At 47.4% G+C, this 21,041-nt stretch overlaps 1 protein-coding gene and 1 long non-coding RNA gene across 3 annotated transcripts in view; one reads left to right on the top strand and one right to left on the bottom strand.

Annotated features, from left to right (window-relative positions):
• The window catches only part of FAM110B (family with sequence similarity 110 member B), a 200,752-nt gene that overhangs the window by 39,371 nt on the left and 140,340 nt on the right, over positions 1-21,041 (bottom strand). The gene's annotated exons all lie outside the window — the stretch shown is intronic.
• On the top strand, positions 3,957-19,217 carry LOC309615338. 2 transcript variants are annotated; one of them, XR_014236752.1, is made up of 3 exons: positions 3,957-5,022; positions 13,369-14,890; positions 14,954-19,217. It is a non-coding gene; the product is annotated as an uncharacterized lncRNA (long non-coding RNA). The 2 variants fall into 2 exon arrangements; XR_014236753.1 differs by having other exon boundaries at positions 3,957-4,625; positions 4,754-5,022; positions 13,369-19,217.

Genomic DNA, 21,041 nt, shown 5'->3' on the forward strand with positions numbered 1-21,041 from the left:
CGCGGAGCAACTGGGCCCGTGAGCCACAACTGCTGAGCCTGCGCGTCTGGAGCCTGTGCTCCGCAACAAGAGAGGCCGCGATAGTGAGAGGCCCGCGCACCGCCATGAAGAGTGGCCCCCGCTTGCCACAACTAGAGAAAGCCCTCGCACAGAAACGAAGACCCAACACAGCCAAAAATAAATAAATAAATAAATAAATTTATAAAAACCAAACTCTTTCTATAAAAAAAAAAAAAAGTAGAAGTGTAGCCATTGGAAGTTTTATTGCAAGAGTATAATCTGAGACGAACATTAAGCAGAAAGGCACATTAGTCTTGATCACCAGGAGGGCCTGTTAAAACAGATTTCTGGGACCCACCCCAGAGTTTTTGATTCAATATTTCAGAATTTGTATTTCTAGCAATTTCCCAGATGCTGCTGGTCCAGGAACCACACTTTGAGAACCACTGGTCTGATGCAATATTCGTGGTGACAGACAACAATGTCTTAGACAAGGATGGTAGCCTTGGGGGTGAAAAGAAGTAAACAGATTGGGGATACATCTTGACGATAACGCCAGTCGGACTGACTTAGCGATCTGAAGTGGGGCTAGTGAAATGATTTGCACTGCAGGGGGATAAGCGATGCCAGTTACTAAGATGGGGAAGACTGGGGGCGGGGAGACAGATGGGGAAGTTAAATCGGTAATTCAGTGCTTTAGTTGCTGTTGTGTAACCCGTTTTTGGTTTTAGATTATGCAGGTAGAAATAACAAGCAGAGAGTGAGTGTCATAGGCCTGTAACTCAGGTGAGATGCTAGAACTGAGGACATAAACCTGTAAACCTTCAGCACATCGACGAGGCCGAATGAGGAGATACAGCAGATACAGCAGAGGAGAGAAATGGGCTCCAAAGTCAGCGCTGAGGCGCCCCACCATTTTTAAAGTTTTGGCAAAGGAAACTGAGAAAGAGTGGCCGACAAAGCAGGACGAAAAGCAGGAAAGTGTGATGCCTTGAAGTGCAAGTAGGTGGAAGGCATCGGAGAAGGAGGAGCGGCAGGAACGTGTCGATTGGCTGCTGCAAGCTGAGAAAGAGGAGGGCGGGCTGAGAAACGCCCCTTTCACCCTGCAACTTGGGGGCCACGGGCGACGCTGACAGGGCAGATTCAGTGACCTGAAGGTGGATTGCAAGCGTGAAAGGGACAGGAGAAGGCAGAAGCTGAGAATGTGGGCAAATCTGAGAAGTTTGGCTCTGGGTAGACAGAGAACGAGACAGGGTGTCTGGGAGGCTCTGGATCATTCTTGTTTGGCGGTATTTTTAACTTCAGGGATTCCACAGCAGGATGAAGGGCTGAGAGGTGGGACCACACAGAAGGGAGGGCCTGAAGCTGCACGGACATGGGCCCCCCGGCGGCGGGAGCCACATCCTCAGGCAATGGGAGAAGCATCGGGGCCAGCTTGGAGGGAGCAGAGAGCAGCACAGCTCGTGCTTGGCCTGCCTGCTTTACTTCCCACGTCCGCAGAGATGTGGACCTGTTCTCTCAGCCCCACCCGAAAAGTCACCAGAGGAACTAATTGCCAATATCTTTATCAAATAATTTGGGAAGCCACTCGGAAGAAATGGATTGCTTCGGAGGTAGAAGGGAAGAGAATATCACTGAAAAATGGAGGTACAGCCAACAGGGACACGTCCAGTGATTTTGGGAACCAGTGGGCCGGCTAGTTTCAATACACAATACAATAAGGTATTTTGAGTAACATGGAAGAAGATAACATTCCTTTATAATGTGTGCCATATAAATAATCAAGGAAGAAGGGGTTGGCATAAGATTTTTTTACCTCCTCCATCCTAAGGAATAAATGATTTTTTTCTTAAAAAGGACCTATCATGCCTTATTTCTTAACTTTTCCATGATTGTGATTTCATTAGTTCATCTATGTACAGAATTTAAACATCTAATCAAGGTGGAAAGAATTATGCACTTTAAAACATTCAAATACTCAATTTGGTATTCAAAATGAACCAAATGGCCTGGGATTCAGATGTTTTAATAAGTTCCAAGGTATTATACTATTAGCCATCTGCTTATGCAGCAGACAAATGAAAACGTGGGACTATGGATACATCAAATATTCATGGAAATCAAATAGAAATACATTCTTTATAAAAAAAATCATTGATACTTCTAGATGGGCTACACCAGGCAAATCTGCATTTTTGTCATCAGGTTTGTGTCTGTTAAGGGGACATCACATGCTACTTACTTTGTTTTAGGTGTAACCTACGTATGCTGACGGTTTTGACTGATCTGTTCAAAATACTGTCTATCGTCCTTCTGTGGGAACCACCAGGAGCAAGGGGGCATTTTCAGTTAGATATAATTTTTATTCATGAGCTCTCTGAGTCTTTCTTAGTCTCTTGCTTTAGATCTTTTTGTATGTGGCAGGTTCAGAGGTTCGGTCTTGATAAGCATGAGAAAGTTTGGATGTTTATTTAAACCTCTTGCATCTGCAAAAAATCCAGCCAGGATTTTTTGAGAGCAGCCTTTTTTTGCGAAGTTTGCCGGCACTGCTGGCTTTCTTTCACACTGACAATCCTAGGTACATTATCTACCTCATGGCATTTCATCACTTCTCCTCTGAGCCCTGGCTGCAAAGGAGAGATGCAGGTACTGAGTCAACATCCCTATTTTGAGAGAGAAAGGAAGGACTGTACTTTCACCATTGGCTTCATGTGACATCAGTGGATGTACAGGATGAAGGGACAGCTGTGACCATCTCAGATTTGAGACACTGAACTGTGATAAAATTTAAGGACGCTGTGCTTTTAAGTTGTAAATTTTAGTAGTAATAACTTTAATCCTTTAGATTAAAAAGTCTTTTCTAGCTCATATACATCACTTTATATGAATCTACCTTTTTGGATTTCATTCATCTAGTTGATGTTAATCCCCCACTTGGTGCTGGGCGCTGGATAAAGCACTGGGGATTGATCCATTCTGGGATAAACTTGCATAAATAACTAACTCAAGGAAGTGCTCCCCTGGGAGGATTCCTTTCTTTCTCCTTCCACTGAGTCAGTACCTTTTTCTATGCCCCCAAGGCACCAGCTTCATTATTCAACAAATATTTCTTGAACATTCTTATCATCAGGTATTGCTGCAAAATGACCAGTCACAATTATAAAGCCTCATGACAGACAACAATAAGCTTTTATTCCTTATTCACTCATCTGCCTGTTAGGTGGGTGTAAGCTGACGCAGGCTGGCTGTGCTGAGCTTGGTTCTCAACTGTGAAATGGATCTGGGTCCGCTCGATTTACTTTCCATCTTCCTTAGGTCACTGGATATCCAAGATTGGCAGAAGCACAAGGGTGGCAGGACGAAACATGTGCTGCTCTTGTGATCAGAGCTGGCACGCCGGCACATTCTATTAGCCAAACTAGTCACAGGGCCACGCTCACCATCAGTGGTTTGGGGATGGAGGTACACATCTTCCCTGGAGTCTGGTTGGGGAGGGAGGGGATGAATATCTGCTAAACAGTGGTCTCCTCTGTGCCAACCACTGTAAGCTGCTAAAGAGGCAGTGCCTTCCAGAAGTTCAGGGTCTTTCTCCCCCCCTGCCCACCCACTACACAGGCAAAGACAACGGGATCAATTAAAGGCAGTGGAGTTGGGGTTAAGAATTTGAGCTCTGAAGTCCGGCAGTCTGTGAACTCTGGTTGCTCCATTTATTAAATCTATGATCTTGAACAAGATTTTTTTATCCTCTCTGAGCCCCAATTTCCACATCTATAAATTGAAAGTGACAATAAGGTACCCAGCCCAGAGGGTTCTTGTGGGGATTAAATAAATAATGCATATAGGGAATTCCCTGGTGGTCCAGTAGTTGGGAATCCTCGCTTTCAGTGCCCAGGGCCCGGGTTCAATCCCTGATCGGGGAACTAAGATCCCGCAAGCCTCGCAGCGTGGCAAATAATAATAATAATAATGCATGTAAAGTTTTAAATTTAGAGTCTGCCACCATGTAAGTGCTCAATAAATGGTCGCTGTCATCCTCGACACCAGGCATCCCAAATGGCCGAGAAGAGCACCCTTGCTTTGGAGGTGCTGGGCGGTAAACCCCAAGAGTAAGCTCTGTCCTAGTGTCTGTCCAGTTGGGTTCCAGGCATCGGTTGACCCGTCTACTTTCCCGACTGCGCTGAGAACACTTCAAGGACAGTATTGAGCCCTCCTTCCCCAGCTGCTGCCACACAGCTGGCACTCAAAGCAAGCTGATGACAAACCACTGAAATTCCGTCCCCTCCCCACTGTGCTCCCCACAGCACCGCTGTTAAAACGAGCTGCAGTGAAGGATCTCTTTGGCTTTTTGTCTGTGTTCATTGTTGTTGCTTTCATTTCCAGTCTGTAGCAGACAAGTGTTTTATCTGCCCAGTGAGACAGAGCTCCGGATCAGATGCTTGGGTATTGCAGCCACGTCAAGTCGCCAGAAATGTTTCTGAACGTGGACTCATTATTTCCGAACGTATCTCTTTGTGAACTAGTAACAAGCATCCTGTAGGCCAGCACCGGTTCCCAGACCGCTCCCCGTCCCCCTTTGAATAGGGCCGCTGGACGTTTTGCGAGTGACCTCCTGACGTCCTTGCCAGGTAAAGTATGCAGGTCAGCAGACGCACCCTCTGACAGCCGTCCGGGTACTTAGAGCCAAGGGGCAAAACCATCATTTATCTCGTCAATGGTTTCCTCTCAGATAATTTGTCCTTGCTCTTCTCCATAGCCCGGTTTTCCTCTAGAAACACAACAGAAGCTGGTACATATTCGGGTACGTGACTCTAGTGTGGGGCCAACTCCAAAGAGATCTCCGATGTGCAGCGGGGGAGCTTCTGAGAATGCTTCAAGCCTGGACACGTTTCCAGCAAGGGACCATGACCACCAGGAAAAGAGCCTGGCCTGAGCCCGGAATCCGCGAGTACTTCCTCAGAGGCTCCCAGGACTGTTGATAGAATTCGCTGAGAACCCAGGCAAGAGCTTCTGCCTGTGCATCAGGTATTTATGGGCTGTTTTGGCTTCTGTCTGCTTCTGGGTTCTCAAGTAGCTCCTGCACAGCCTGAGTGGATCGTCTCAGCTGTGACTTTAGCCTCAGCTCTTTCTAACCAACCCAGGCAGGAATGGGGAGCTCCAGGCCTGGAACAGGTGTCCAAGACCCAGCAGAGAGTTTCATAAAACCTCCCATCCTGCCCGGCTCTGGAGCTGCTCTTACCTACCAGGGAGGGGCAGCACCGCAGCTTGGGTCCCCCCAGCCTCCAGCGGCTAGTGGAGGGGTGCGTAACAGGGTCACCTCCCTCCCTCTCCTCCCCCCTGCCCCCCAGGGGGAGGGGAGCCTCTCTTATTCCCCATCAGACTGGATGTGCCTTTATCCTCTAAGGCCCCGATCTCACCCTGAACACCCCATTCTCCGCCTGTGGATGTGGGGTGCTCCCTGACCCACCCAGATTCGAGAGCTCAAGGGGACTCCCCCACTCTCCATCTTCCCATCCTGTGCCCCCTTTCTGGGGCCTCATCACTGTGGAAGACAGGGATAGTAAGGGTACAAGTGGATGGGGGTGTGGGGAGGATTTTGGAGAAGAAGCAGGGGTGTGTATGGAGCGGGGTGACAAGGTCCCCCAAGAGGGAAACCAGCCTTGTCTGGTGGCTGAGAAGGCTTGTTCATTTTTCACTGTATAGTATTTTAAAAGAGAATAAGAAATTTAAATGGAAAAGAAGCCCTGAGACCCTTCCAACTCACTGTGCTTCAAGCACCCATTTCCATCAGAGGTTTCATTTCTGCTGCTGGGTCTGGGCTCCAGCTCCCTCCCGTGGCCTGTACACTACAGGGGACATTCCAGACATTCCAGCATCTTTTAAACAAACAAACAAAACAACTCCTGAAGCAGGGAGCTTCTGTTAAAAAAAAAAAGATCATTCTTAAGGAATCCTAAATGGCTACAAAGCAGAGTTCAACTTCCTTAACCCTTATCTACCTTCCCCACACTGATATTCATACACCGGGGCAGGTAACTGAACTGAACGACCAGCGGTCCTTCGTATAAGCCCCATCCTGCCCACCCCTGGTACGTGCTTGCAGGGCCCCTACCTTCCAAATGCACATGCACAAAGTCTACCAGTCCTTTATCCCCCCGCCCATTCATGTCCTACATTAAACTTTCCTTGATATCCCAGAGCAGAATGCCTTGCGCACAATAGATGTTCATTAAATGTCCCGTGATGAAGACATTTAAGCAAGAACTCTTTCCTCTTCAGGATGGGGGCAGTGTCATTTTGTTGTTTAGTTCAGCAAATCAAGACTTAGGTTTCTAAGCGCTAGAAGATTTTTATGTCATGAAGATTTTTTTGTTAGAGATGTGGCTTTGGAAAGTATGGTTCAACTAGTAAATGATTCAATGAATGAATGAATGAATGAATGATTTTGACCTGTTGTCGGGGGACACTGGGAGATTTGCTTCATTTTTTATCATACTTGGAAGGATTTGCCTAGTGGGCAAAAGAAAGGAAGTAGGTTCCTTTCTTTTTTCCTGTCTCAAATCTAAGATAATGTAGTCATTTTGTCAAAACATCTGACTCTGAAGGAAACTGCTTCTCTTACAACATTCGTAGCAAGTTTCCAAATCACACTACAAATGAGTGGTTGCGAAGTCTATGAAACAAAAGTTTGGACAGAAGGATCTACTTCCTAGAATCAGAGATGAGGCAGGAACTGCCTTTTTCAGAAAGGGAACTGGGGGTGCAGAGGTTCCCCCCGTCCATTCCCACCAGTGGCTGGTGGCCGAGGCAGGAGAGGAAGGAGCTCGAGTCTGCAGCCTCCCTCTCCATGCACTCACCACTAGGCCTCCTTCCCCTTGTTGGAGCCACTCATTAACCTTCCTTGTATGTCTGAGGCCTGAGAGAGGCAGCAGGAAGTGGAGGGAAGACTTAGGCTGGAGCTGGACGTCCTGCTGAGAGGTCCGACTCTGAGACTTTCTAGCCTTGATTGTTGCCAAGTCATCAAATTGCACTGAATCTACCTCCTCGTTTATACTATAGGAACGAGCCTTTCCTATAATCACAAGGTTCCTGTGTCACTGGGCTTGTCATGAGAACCAACTAAAAATCTTTCTGCTCCTTCCATATTCCAATTCCTATTCCACACAGGCTCTACCTAGATGACGCTCTGTCCTTTTGGAGCATCTTATCAGGTATCAAGTGCGGTTGGTTTGTCCCAACATCAGTGATGTTAACTTGGATCCATTGGTTAAGGTGGTATCCACCAGGCTCTCCACTATAAGGTTACTATTTGTCCCTTTATAATGAGCTAGGAGTTTGTGGCGAGCTTCTTGGAGGCTGTGTAAATATCCTTGTTCCTCACCAAGCATACATCCATCAGTTTTAGCATGCACTGATGACTCTTGCCTGAATCAATTATTGCTGTGTTGGTGGTAAAATGGTAAAATCCTAATCCATCATTGCTTCTGCATTCATTCATTGCCTGAATTGAACTCTGATAGTATAACAGTGAATAAGACAAAGACTTTGCTTCAAGGAATTTACATAGTTTGTTTATTCTTTCAATAAATGTTTGTTATTAACTCTTAGCTACGTCCTGGGAACTGCGGTTAAGCACTGGGGGTACAACAGACAATAAGGCGTCTCCGCCCCCTCCCCATGGAGCTTCCTGTCTAATGCCAAAGATAAGATGATCAATGCATGCGCAAATGATCAAAAGTAGACAAATCTGCAAAAAGTGCTGTGGGGTCCTGAGGGGTGTCAGGGAAGGCTGTGTAATCGCCGTAAGCGGTGTTTCATCTGAGACATGAAGAGGGAGCAGGCATTTGCTAGTGAGGGGTTGGGGAGATGAAAAGCACATGCTAGGCCGAGGGGCCCTCACGGGCAGAGACTGAGACAGGCAGCTTTGAGGGAGCCCTTCTTACCCTGGAATGCTTTCCCTCCAGCACCGTCCCAGCCACCTACCTCCAGCGGGGCTCACATGGGACCAAAGGACACCGTGCCTGTGAATTCCTGTCACCACGAGAGGACCCGTTGGTTAGCCTGGCCTCTGTGGAGGGAAACAGTGCTTGACCTTCCGCCTCCCGTCCCAGACAGGCCCCGTCAGAGAGATGTGCTTGTGTCTTAGAGGGAGAAAAAAACAAAACCACACCTCCCTTCAAGTCTTGGGTTAGACCTCAACATCCCATGGATTTTACTCCGGGAATTAAGGCCCTGAGATAACACTCTAGATTGAACATGCAAAATCAAAATCCTGCCCGGTGGCCTCAGTTTCCCCAGCCGGGCAGAGGGGGAATCATACTCTTTTCTCTCAATGTTTCTTCGAGAATTCAGTGCCTACAACTAACTAATAAGATGAATGTACTAAAGTCTGGTTCCCGCTTTTATTCTGTGTTTTTTTTATCATTAGAGACAGGGTATATTTTGATGATTGTTATTAATATGGCATAACTTGCCAACAATTAATATAATATAGTATGGCCTAATACTGAATGCCATGAGTATATAATATAGCATCACGTAATGTATTTTATTTCAATGTAGTATTCATTAAAATAGCTATTTGATATAATTTTACATCATGTAGAAAGAAAACTAACATGGTTGTTGAACTCGGTTTAATTTCCAAAAAAGAATTTTAAGAGCTGAGCTTGAACTTAGTATAAAATACTGATGAATATGACAGATGAATGGATAAAGAAGATGTGGCACATATATACAATGGAATATTACTCGGCCATAAAAAGAAATGAAATTGAGTTATTTGTAGTGAGGTGGATGGACCTAGAGTCTGTCATACAGAGTGAAGTAAGTCAGAAAGAGAAAAACAAATACTGTATGCTAACATATATATATGGAATCTAAAAAAAAAAAAAAAAAAGGTTCTGATGAACCTAGGGGCAGGACAGGAATAAAGATGCAGATGTAGAGAATGGACTTGAGAATACGGGGAGGGGGAAGGTTAAGCTGGGATGAAGTGAGAGAGTGGCATGGACATATATACACTACCAAATGTAAAATAGATAGCTAGTGGGAAGCAGCTACATAACACAGGGAGATCAGCTCAGTGCTTTGTGACCACCTAGAAGGGTGGGATAGGGAGGGTGGGAGGGAGACGCAAGAGGGAGGAGATATGGGGTTATATGTATATGTATAGCTGATTCACTTTGTTACACAGCAGAAACTAACACCTCATTGTAAAGCAATTATACTCCAATAAAGATGTTAAAAAAAAAACCCTGATGAATATAGAAGTTGAAGAATAACCTTGCCCCTCATTGCTAATGATTCTAGTTGGGCTTTTCATAAAAGCCTAAACATTGTTCCTTGTAGTGCCTTCCACACCTGGGGCTGAGCGGGGTCACCAGGCTCCTTTTGGGTCAGGGCAAGACAAACCCCATATTTATTGGGTACGTGCCCCCAAGGCTCTTAGACAATGAATCTCTGTGACGGTGAGAGGGACTCGACTCCAGATAAACAATATTTTACACGTTCCCAAACTAAGGTGACTGGGTATTTGTGGAGTGATTGCGGTTGTATGGTGTTACAGTGAGGACAGATGCTTTTCAGTAAACTGGCTGGAGCTCATACATCTAAGTGAGGCTTAACTTCCGAGTAGTCACCGTGGGAGGTGCTCTATGCATTCTCACAGAGGTGTCATTTCTAAAAATACTCTGGAGCTCTGTTTTTGGAATGATTCTGAGATACATTTTGAAAAACCTCCTAAGAACGATCCATGTATCATTTATTCTATATCTTATTCTAAAATAAAAAATAAAGTTTGATCACTCCTATTATTTTCCTTTTGTTGTTTCCCAAAATGAATCCAATTTATAAACATGAGGATGATCCATCCAAAAGGAAATGTGTCCAATTTCAGATTTGTGGGCCCAGGTTCAAGTTCATACACCAAGGAGGACACTCCCTGTCTCGGAATGAGGGCCAAAGAAAGCCACTGTGCAGCTGAACTTCGATCCTTTGGGTGGAAAGAAGACCCCATCTTGGGCGTCTTGGGAGAACAGAACCCAGTGGATGAGATCACTGCATTGGACATTTATTGAAGCTCAAAAGCCTAGCAAGTCTCTGAGCCAAGACCGAATGCAAGTCTGACTCCAAAGCCAAGTGCAGTGCAGAACTACACCTGAGCTTCCCCCAGCTGTATCCTGAGATGTACCTGAGAGAGATGGCCAAGCAGGGCTCGGGCATCCAAGGAGGCCTAGCTTTCTGTGTCCAGCAGCATGTAGCCCCCTTTATCCCTGGGTGCCTTACATGTATGATGTTTTGTGGAGGCGTGGACGGTCTGGAAGTACTGCCTTGTGCTCCACCACTTCATTCCTTACTCACTATTTTAATTGATTACTATCCTTACTATGAGGCAGGCACAGCGCTAGATCTTGGAATTATAAGAGCGAAAAAGACACAGCCCCTTCTGTGTGTTTAAAGGGCATTGCAGGGAGAGACCAGAATTAGCAACCTCTTTACCTTCATGTACAGTGAGAATTAGGGAGAAATGTTACTACTTTGTTTCTTTTTATCCTACTGGTTTTTTCCAGTTTTTCTATAACTATGTATCACTTGCATGATCAGAACAAACAAGTTTATGTTTGAAAGGGCACATCATGTCAGAGGGCAGATCACCTCCTGGGGAGGGGACCCCCTGACTTGGGGGGGCCGAGTGGCGCCCTTCGGCCCAGACCATCTTAATAGCCGCTGATCCCTTCCCTCTGGACGGTTCTGCTCTGACACTCTAAGAAGCCTTCACGTGGACGGTTCTGCTCTGATGCTCTAAGAAGCCTTCACGTGGACGGTTCTGCTCTGATGCTCTAAGAAGCCTTCACGTGGACGGTTCTGCTCTGATGCTCCAAGCGGTCTTCGTGTGGACGGTTCTGCTCTGATGCTCCAAGCGGTCTTCGTGTGGACGGTTCTGCTCTGATGCTCCAAGCGGTCTTCGTGTGGACGGTTCTGCTCTGATGCTCTAAGCGGTCTTCGTGTGGACGGTTCTGCTCTGATGCTCTAAGAAGTCTTCACGGGGACAGTTCTGCTCTGATGCTCCAAGTGGTCTTCGTGTGGACGGTTCTGCTCTGATGCTCCGAGCGGTCTTCGTGTGGACGGTTCTGCTCTGATGCTCTGAGCAGTCTTCGTGTGGACGGTTCTGCTCTGATGCTCTAAGAGGTCTTTGTGTGGACAGTTCTGCTCTGATGCTCTAAGAAGCCTTCGTGTGGACGGTTCTGCTCTGATGCTCTAAGAAGTCTTCACGGGGACGGTTCTGCTCTGATGCTCCAAGTGGTCTTCGTGTGGACGGTTCTGCTCTGATGCTCTGAGCAGTCTTCGTGTGGACGGTTCTGCTCTGATGCTCTAAGAGGTCTTTGTGTGGACAGTTCTGCTCTGATGCTCTAAGAAGCCTTCGTGTGGACGGTTCTGCTCTGATGCTCTAAGAAGTCTTCACGGGGACGGTTCTGCTCTGATGCTCCAAGTGGTCTTCGTGTGGACGGTTCTGCTCTGATGCTCTAAGAAGTCTTCACGGGGACGGTTCTGCTCTGACGCTCTAAGAAGCCTTCACGTGGACGGTTCTGCTCTGATGCTCTAAGAAGCCTTCGTGTGGACGGTTCTGCTCTGATGCTCTAAGAAGCCTTCATGTGGACAAAGTCCAAGGAGAGCAGGCGTCTAAGAAGCTGCGTCCTGCTCTGAGCAAGCATTCACTGTCCTCAAACGAACACACTCTCTCAAAAGACACCATGCAGAGGCCGGTAGTCAGAACTTCTTGGAAAGCCACAGAAAACCCCACTCAACCTGATGCAAAAAGGCGGGGGCGATTTTCTTTGTTTTTTGCCCACAGAACTGAAAGTCTGCTGGGTGTGGCTGGACAGCAAGCTCCCCCAGGGGTTCCTCCCCCCACTTCTCACTGGGGGACCTCGGGCTGGGTCAGGAGTTGGGACCCTGAGTCACATACGAACCCTCTGCCGAGAGTGGATGGGGTGGGAGGTGCGGGTGGTAGCCTCGGCGTCTGAAGGAAGTTAGGGGCACGTGTAATGCTGCACCCACGAAACCACCGTGTCCCCAGGCATGGCTTGTGAGGCACGTGGGCCAGGAGCGTGGCTCACACGGACCGTTTCTAGTTCCCTCTGAGTGAGTGAAACTGAGGACAGGACACTGGGGCCCCGTGTGTGTCCTGGCCCCATGGCCGTGCTCCGAGGCAGGCACCGGGGCCCCGTGTGTGTCCTGGCCCCGTGGCCGTGCTCCGAGGCAGGCACCGGGGCCCCGTGTGTGTCCTGGACCCGTGGCCGTGCTCCGAGGCAGGCACCGGGGAGCCGTGTGGTCCCCGCAGGCCAGCTGCCCCTGCTCTGTGGAGACGCACTCGGTGCTGTCCTGCTGGAGAATCAGACATAATCAGCAACACCTCTGCGGGACAAAATACCTAGGTATTCATTTCAAGAGAGAAGAATATTTGTTAGAGGTTAACCTGCTCTGGGCACTTATGAATCAGAACAACAGCAACAAGGTCAAGGCCAAGATCGTTACCTGACCCGCTTGGACCTTCAGTCCTGGAAGTGGCCTTGGCTCGCTGCCCTTCCCTTTTTCTGTCTCTAGATTTCTTGGGTGGGTGTGGGGTCTCTGCTCGCTCCTTCTGCCCCCGAGCTTGGCACAGACTCTCCCCTCTGTCCTGCGGGGAGCACAGCGTCCCGTTGTCAGCACCCTCAGGATGTTCCCCCCTCTACCGAACTCACAGACTGCTGTCATTTAAGAGATGCCGCCTCACACAGAGGTCAGTGATGCTGGAGGCTTAACGGGCTCTGCTCGACACCGTGTGCTCTTTGTAGAGAAAAGGCCATTCATTGTCTTTGCTGGTCTCTGACTGGCCAGTGTGTAGGGAACCGTCCCGGCGAGGGTGTCTGCAGCTCCCCAGCCAGCCTTGTCTTATCTGCAGGGACATCCGTCTTATCTGCAAGGTCTCAGGGTGGAAATGAGATCAGCTGCCTAAAATATCAGCTCAGATAGAGCAAGAAGCAGCAAACAAGGCCCACAGTGCAGAGGCTTGCACCCCCTAGTCACACTTTCCAATCCCTAAATTACAGAGCACAACTTCTCTGATGAAAGTATGAACACACACACACACACACACACACACACACACACACACACCCCTAGAAAAGCATTCACACAAAATCCTTTGGATGTAACACTTCTAAGCCTTCCAGTGTTCAATTTCCAACAGTATCTAGAACATCATTCAATCTCGTTTGGTGGTCTTGCAGCCCCTCTGCCCTCCTGGGCCGGCGGTAGGAGAAGGATCTCAGGTGAGCTCTGTAAATGAGGTGGTTTTCACTCAGTTGCCACTCTTGGTCTGTTTTCCAGCCAGCTGCCTCCTTCTACTTCACGTTGAGGGCCGTAACACCGTGCTACGCAGCTGAGCTCCGAACCACGGTGAGTAGGTATAAATGCTTGTCTGCTAGGTAAGGTATGGTGTGCTGCAGAGTTGTAATACCAAATGAGTTCTACAGAAAGCTTTATTGCAATAAGTCCGGCTCACAACTGTATACAGCGCTCAGGGAAACTTCTCTCTCTCTCTCCTTGGTTTCCCGCCCTCCCTACCCCCCCAAATGAAGTGCCTATTACGGTACCAATGCAGCACAATGGAAAACAGAATTTAAAGCAATTAAATGATATTGGTCTGCAGGCATTCACAATGATGCACAATGAAAGGAATGGCAGCGTTCAATTCAGAGCCTGGAGCGTCTATCTAGGTCTTTAATTAACTGCACGTGTGTATGCCTCCCCCCTCCCCCATTGGAACCACAATTATTTTTAGAACTACAGTTACTTTTATAGATAAACCCACACCGGAAAGTCTTAGGAAGTCAATTTGCGTTTGAGTTAATGCCAGGGCAGCGCGTATGCAAAGTGGCTTTTCCCAGATGAAGCCGCAGTGTGCAATTTCCACGGGTGGGTTTTCCCATCGCCTTCCCAGTGGGAAAAGTTAAATAGACTAAGGTAAGATTTAAACAACAATTTCTAACAACAAATTGAAACACTACAGAAGACATGCCACAAGGCCACCCATGATTTACTGCCAAATGTTCTGTGCAATGAATAACTGTCATAAGCGAGTGCAGAAGCAAGGCCGCTTCCTGCTGGGAAAGCAAGTGTGGCAGGGGGGGTGGGCGGAGCTCCAGACGCGGATGCCCGCCCTCTCCTCTGCTCACCTGTTTGACTCCTTTCCGGGTTCCAGACTCAGGCCTGCAGTGGTAATGCTTATGTAAGTGAATGAAAGCCATTTTCCCGTGGCTAATCCTGTCCTGAAGTTCACCCCCTTTGTGGTGACAGCACATTTGGTCTGTCCTTCCTGGAAGGAAAGAGCACAGCAGGAAGGAGGCGGGGAGGCACCGACCCCTGTGCACGCAAATTTAACCCTCGCACCTACTGAGAAGGAGGCAACAGTGTGTCCACTTCACAGATGAGGAGACTGAGGCTCAGCCACTGTGAGTGGGTTGATGCAGGGTCACGGCCGGAAGGGAAGGCACTGGGAGTGGGCTCCTCCCGCCCCTCCGCTGCCTTCTGCTGGGAGTCGGGGAGGGGCTTGGCCCTGCCCGGGAGCGGGTCGGAGGGTGGAGGTGTCTCCGCGGGCAGGAGCTGGGAGGCTTGAGCTCTCGGAAGTGCCCCAGCCCCTGTGGTCGGCTCAGCCTAGGTCACGGCCTTTCTGGCTCTAGGAGATTTCGCCCTGCTGATCGCTGGTCTCCATGGTTTTGATGGTTCCTGTTGTCTTTGTTCTCCAGGTGGGCTGGTGGCGAATGCCTCCCCCAGCTCACCGCTGAGCTCTGAGCTCAAGCAGGGAGACGGGCTTGTACATATACATATACCAACACACATGCACGTGGAGGTGCATGTACACAACACGTGTACGTACACACATACACACATGCACAGATACATGCACGTGGAGGTGCATGTACACAACACATGTACACACATACATACACACATGCACAGATACACACACATGCACGTACATACACATATACGTGGTATATGTGTATACTATATATACATATATTTAGAAATATACTTATAGTACATGTGTGTATATTATATATGTACATTTAGCATAGGTTATATATGTTATATATGTATAATACATTTATGTATAGTATATGTATGTATGTTACATACATACATAGGTATAGTATGTACTCATGTATATATATATACACGAGCATATTTAAGGAAATGTATGTTATATATGTATATATAGTGTATGCTCACTATATATGTATATATACAATTATACACATATGTGTTGTTGCTTTATTATAAAGATATGCATAAAGGTGTCTATTTGAAATTATATTATTCTGTATTATTTACTTTTCTGTTACACAAATGCTATTAATAAAGAAAATAAAAATAGGACTGGCCAGGGACTTCGCTGGTGGTGCAGTGGTTAAGAATCCGCCTGCCAATGCAGGGGACAGGGGTTCGAGCCCTGGTCCGGGAAGATCCCACATGCCGCGGAGCAACTAAGCCCGTGCACCACAACTACTGAGCCTGCGCTCTAGAGCCTGCGAGCCACAACTACTGAGCCCACACATCACAACTACTGAAGCCCGTGTGCCACAACTAATGAAGCCCGTGCACAGCAACGAAGACCCAACGCAGCCAAAAATAAAAAGATAAATAAATAAATTTATTAAAAAAAAATAGGACTGACCAACAGTGCCAATTGGTAGTAAGGAACAGTGGGACTTAGTTCTATTCCTATGTGTAAGGAAAATGTAATATTTTTATGATGCTCTTTCTGTCGCCTGACACAGCAGCTCCCTCTAGCCCTCCCCCTCTTTCTCTGATGGTTGAACGTCTCAGGCTGGTTAGGGAACGCTGGGGACACAGCTGGGGGCCCTCAAGTCAGCCCGCCCAGCCACCCATCCACCCTCCTGTCCCTCAGCTTGCTTCTGTGGTCTCTACAGAACTGAGTTTCCCCAAAAGTGGTTCTGGACTCACATTCACTTAGGAAACGGTTTGCACTAAAACTGCCTTTTGGAGGTTAATGGCTCGATAAAGATCCCAGAGAACCAGCTTAAGTTTGCTTAACCTGGACTTTTCCCTAAGTGGCATTTGATCTCTAGAACATTTTTCTTTCTTAGACGCTTACCACTAAACAGCTAACGGGCCCTACCTGATCCCCCTTCATTCCGCTTCAGCCCTGTGGGCCAGCTTCCCACTGTGTTTTTGCTGCGTCTGCAGCCTGGATTGCTTTCCCCAGATCTCTGCAAGTTTCCTCCCTCACTTCCTTCAGTCTTTGCACAACTGTCACCCTGAGTAAGGCCACTTCCTGTCACTCATCCCTGTTTTATTCCTTTCTCCTAAGCATGGGTCATTGTCTAACATTCTATGTAACTGTCTTATTTAACTTACTTTCCAAGGGGACCAGAACTCTTTGTGGGTGGGCGTCTGTCTGGTGGGCTCGCTGCTGTAGCGCCAGGCCTTGAGCCTAGAGCAGACCAGCGACTCAGGGCAGGGGAATGAGGTGGAGGAGGCCGCAGGGAAGGACAAATGGCACGTGTGTTTGGGGAGCCCAGTGGAGGGAAGGGCACAGCTGATGGAGCCACTTGCTGAGCCTTTCTGGTCTCTCCTCTCGATGACACTCCTAAAGTGATCCTGGCTTCTCCCTACCACACGTTCCTCCAACAAGCATCAAGCACCTGCACCCAATACACACCAGACAGTTAACCAGACAGCGGTGACCCAGTAGTGGGGAAAAAAGCGCCTGCCCACAGGGAGGTAACCTACTGGCGGGCACGTGTGCAGGGACAGAAAGAGGAAAATCCAGCAGAACTACATCCACCGCATTAGCTGTAGGTTTGTCTTCTCACTAAGCAAGACGTTTGCTCTCCATTGTTTTCTTTTCCCCTAAAACTGAATGTGTGAAAAAGCAGCTCAGTCACCAGGAAAAAGGGTTAAGAGCAAATCGGTGCTAAAGAAGAGAAGATGCTGAATATTTCCTTTTCAGCTTGAAATCAGCCTTACTATCTGCTGGGCTGCATAGAATTTCAAATCCCTCTGAACAGACCTCCCCAGATCACTAGGATTCTAATTTAAAAAAATAACTGTGATGTAATGCGACCCTCCACACAGTTGTCTGGAACAAATTCTTTAAGAAATCCAGCGTGTGCATGCACATGAACACATAATCATTTAAGTGCAGAAAGTAGTACAAAAATCCATTTCAGCTATTAAACTGTATTTAAAAGGCATCAGGTGGTAATCTGGGGGTGAAAACAAAACCTCGGGAACCTGAAATGCCATCCAAATCTCAATTCTCAAATTCTTTCAAGCAAAGAATTCTTAGCAGATCGACGCAAATCTATGAACTCAGAGCGTCTTTAGGGGAGAAGGTCGGTTTTATATCAGATGCTTGTACACTGGGATGCTCTGGGAAATTTGAAACGTGGACAGAACACATCAAGCCTTTGCCCAGACCGAGTGGAGTGATTTTCCTGTCGCCACAGACTTGAGCCCCGCATTCCTAAACCGTGTGCAGCTGTCAGTTCATTGGGAGAAAATAGGAAGAGCCTTTAGTGAAATAACCACGTGCCCATGAAGTTACTAAATGAATGTTTCACCTTTTTCCACCAAAATAAAATGCTCCGTAGTTCAAGTCCTTAAAACGGTCTAGAACTCAATAGAGGAAAGGGATGTGACTGAAGCATTTGGAAGCCTGTCTGCCAGAAGGTGAGCTCATGTTGCACATAAAGAACTCACCTGGCTGCTCTTCTCCATCTATTATAAAAGAGAAGAAAAAACTGGAAAAGATTAAGGATGCCTAGAAATCCTCGAAAGCTTCAAACTTATTTACACGTATGAAGGCGGAAGCTGTGAAGCCAGGCGTTGTCGGACTTTCCTTCCGCGGTTGAAATTCTGTATGTTCTCAATTACGAGCCACCGCAGTTTGACTCAGTGGAGGGAGCAGTTGCACTCATGCGTGGCTTGCTTTTTTTTTTCTCTACCCTAGTAAGCAGAGCTGTCAGAGAACAGGATGGTGAACCCATGGCTGAGAGGTCAGCACACACACATTGAAAAGTGGGAGGTGTTTCTACGCTTGGAGACAGTCGGCCAGGAGGCCTTCAATGGTTACTACCCAGCAGCGCCATGTTGACTACGTATTTTCACGTAAAGGGTTAGCTTTTGTATTTTGGCAAAGAAAAGGTATGTATGCTACTCCTTGACCTTTGGGACAAAGGAGGGAGTCAAGATGAAAATCATGTCTGCAGACTTAGATTTTTGTTCCCCTTCCCCTGCCCATCCCAATCAGTAGAGTTTTGAACTATAGTAATTAGTCCTGTTTATGGCAGGTAGTCTTGAATGTATTTTTCATTTCTGAAAATTAGACTCCTAAAGGCTAGTGCTTGTAACTATGATTCTAAAATGTAACAAAGGTATTTTCAAATATCTGGCAACTGTAACATTTTCACCAGTTATCTAGTTAGTAACACTGAAAGTTGATTATTTGTGAAAGTAGAGACTCCAGAATTTTAACGCCTAAGAATCTTTTGGAGGGTACTTGTAAAAAAAAAAGCAGATTCCTAGACCTGGTGCAGAGCTCAGGAATTTGCTTTGTACTGAGAACCTCAAGGAATTCAAATGTGTTAAGCCTGGCCGTTTGATTCTTCGCCCTGCCAGATTACCATGGTGGTCTTTTATGTATTTGCTGCCATGTCTGTATTGGTCTTCCCCTGAGGCAGCAGTCAGGATGGGCTAGGTTGTGCTGCAGAAAACAAAAAACAAAAAACAAAAGAAAAACAAAAAACAATCCTCAAACTCTCAGTGGCTTACAAGGTCAAAGTTCATCCCCTGGGTTGGGGGCAGAGGGCTCTGTTCCACATTGCCTTCATTCAGGGTCCTGATGGCAGCTCTGCTCTCGGGAATTTTGTTGGCTGCCATGTTTGGGGGAAGAGAAGATGGCAAAGCTGGGACTGGCTCTCCCAGCTATAACATGTGTCACTTCCATTCACGGTTCATTGGCCACACCTAATGCTGTGGGGTGTGACAATGCAAACTTCTTGTGAGCCCAGAGGAGAGGTATATGGATATTGGAAACGGTGGCAACATCTGCCCCAAGGGATACAGGAGGCAGAGGCATCAGGCCTGGAAAGATGGTTCCTAAGCTCTTTTTAAAAAAAATTAATTAACTTTATTTAATTTATTTATTTTTGGCTGCGTGGGGTCTTCGTTACTGTGCACGGGCTTTCTCTAGTTGTGGCGAGCTGGGGTTCCTCTTCGTTGCAGTGCGCGGGCTTCTCATTGTGGTGGCTTCTCTTGTTGCAGAGCATGGGCTCTAGGTGTGCAGGCTTCAGTAGTTGTGGCATGTAGGCTCAGTAGTTGTGGCTTGCAGGCTCTAGAGCGCAGGCTCAAGTAGTTGTGGCGCACGGGCTTACTTGCTCCGCGGCATGTGGGATCTTCCCGGACCAGGGCTCGAACCCGTGTCCCCTGTATTGGCAGGCGGAGTCTTAACCACTGCGCCCCCATGGAAGTCCGATGGTTCCTAAGCTCTTGAGGAACACAGGGCATCAATGGAGGGTGAGGCACTACACTAATATTAAAATAGTGGTAATTCTTTCCAAAAATTGCCCATAACGTCCCTCGAGAAATTTCTTAATCTTTTAATAGTATTTTATATCTGCTAGGATTAATAAATAGTTAATGTATGTTAACAGAAAGCCTCCTAATTGAAATTTCTTTAAATATCTGATAGTGTTTGAGACAAGGAACACAGCGTAGGAAGAACAGAGTTTATGCTAATCACGTGGCATGATGGAATTTTTAGTGGTACTCAGTCCTGCTCTTCCTTAAGCCTGGTACTTGGTGGAGGTGCCAGGGCACCAGGCTCCTCTGCTGTACCCCCATCTGCCACCTAACTGCTCTTCAGCCCTGCCTGAGACCCACCGCCTTACTTCTCTGCATCTGTTTCTTCCTCTGCGAACTGAGTTGGAGAGAGACCGTGGATCACTAACATCTCTCAGAAGAACCCAGAAGCTTCAGTCCTGATGTGATCAAATATGATGAAGAGTTTTGGGTCACTCCCTGTATGGAAAACCACAAACCAGGATATGCAATGGTATTTTAAGCTTCTGAGAAATATTCTGCAAGGTGACTTACTGCAAAGGAGCAAAAATGGCTCCTGCCCCCCTAGATGCTAAACGTTCATTGTGGAACGAGTCTTAGGACGTGCTTTATTAACCTGGGTTTTCATTTCACTTTTGCCACTTACTGGACGTGTGCCTTCGAGAAGCTGGTTAATCCTCAGATCTCTCATGAGCAAAACGGATTCTAATTTATTTCCAAAGTTCTCGTGAGAGTAACGTAAGATGATGTGACAACGGGCTTAGCATTGCGTCGAAGACATCCTGATAGCTGTTTCATGAATGTGCAATGAATGAAATGCCCAGCTAGTGAAAGACTGTATCATTATTATCATCATCCTTGGAGCTTTGTCCACGGTGTGTACCTGGCCACATTGAATCCTGCCAGCTTCTGACAACCTGAAAGTTTTCAGGAGATTCCTTCCATTCAGAGAAGAATCCTTTTATAGACTTCATTTCCTTCCCCAGCTAAAACTCACTGGGGCAGCTGGTGCCTGAAATGCCCGTCAGTGGCGTGTTTGGCCCCCGTCAGGCCTCGCGTGCTGTCCTGCTTGCAGCCTAGTCTCCTCTGAATTTTCACTCCCCGCACTTCATCCTGACGCTCCCCAAACAGCCCCCGGTGCTGTCGCAAAGCCCCGAAGAGAACGCACACATCAGCGGGTTCCCTCGCATTTCACAGATGAGGGAGTGCAGGCAAACTTTTAGGCAGATGGGTCTCAGTTATTGAAGGAAGGGGGCTCCAAAGGGCTGTGGAGGTCCCTTACCCTCTGGACTTTCCTTCTGCTGGGTTTCTGCCAAAGCAAGGGCGTGAGCTGAACACCCGAGAAACCCTCTGTGCACCTGACTTGTCCAGCGCCAAATGTGTAGCCACCGAGCCTCTGGCCCCCGGCGGGG

The sequence above is a fragment of the Balaenoptera borealis genome (assembly GCF_965194805.1).
Source record: "Balaenoptera borealis genome assembly, chromosome: 17".
Taxonomy (NCBI): Eukaryota; Metazoa; Chordata; class Mammalia; order Artiodactyla; family Balaenopteridae; genus Balaenoptera; species Balaenoptera borealis.